The sequence below is a fragment of the Diorhabda carinulata genome, chromosome 2 (assembly GCF_026250575.1).
Source record: "Diorhabda carinulata isolate Delta chromosome 2, icDioCari1.1, whole genome shotgun sequence".
Taxonomy (NCBI): Eukaryota; Metazoa; Arthropoda; class Insecta; order Coleoptera; family Chrysomelidae; genus Diorhabda; species Diorhabda carinulata.
In genome coordinates, this window is record NC_079461.1 from 24,060,569 (window position 1) to 24,061,195 (window position 627).

General features: G+C 33.0%; 1 non-coding gene across 1 annotated transcript; it reads left to right on the top strand.

Annotated features, from left to right (window-relative positions):
* Positions 1-243: 243 nt before the first annotated feature.
* Trnai-gau (transfer RNA isoleucine (anticodon GAU)) lies at positions 244-324 on the top strand. Its single transcript is given in 2 exon segments — positions 244-281; positions 289-324. It is a non-coding gene; the product is annotated as a tRNA-Ile (tRNA).
* The last annotated feature ends 303 nt before the right edge of the window (positions 325-627 follow it).

The following is a 627-nucleotide window of genomic DNA, read 5'->3' on the forward strand; positions in this document are numbered from 1 at the left end:
TACGTTTCTATCAGAAGAGACCCAAACCAAGACGATTTTTCCAGAAAAACATATAAAAAGGTCAAGACGTGAAACGTTAAAAAATAAAGAAACTATTTTGAATTATATAAGTTTCTACGAGGTCGTAAGAGCGATTCCTACACGTGCCATCTTTTTATAATTTGTTGAATACCAACATATAAGAGTTTCATTTATGCACATTTTGCATTCGATATATGCGCCTGATGAAAACTTATCTTCATAGGCTCGTTAGCTCAGTTGGTAAGAGTTCCACGCTGATTATATCAATTGTGGAGGTCGTAGGTTCGAATCCTACACGGGCCCTTTTTTAATTCTTCTAATCACAATATATATGTACAGTGCTTTTCAGATAAAAGTATCCACCTTTAATAACTTTTGTAATACTGATATTTAGAAAAAATCCAAAAACATGTCAATTTATGTTGGAAGGGGCAAGCATTATGGCTTATTTAAACTTACTGGAAAAGCCACCCCCTCACCCCTAGCAGCATCCCCTTTATTTTTTTAAATTACTTTTCATATTTTTTATGTAAAATTTGGATACTCCTCTTTGAGCTGATTTCAAAAATGTATAATACTTGTAGGTTAAAGTGGTTAGTTTATGAG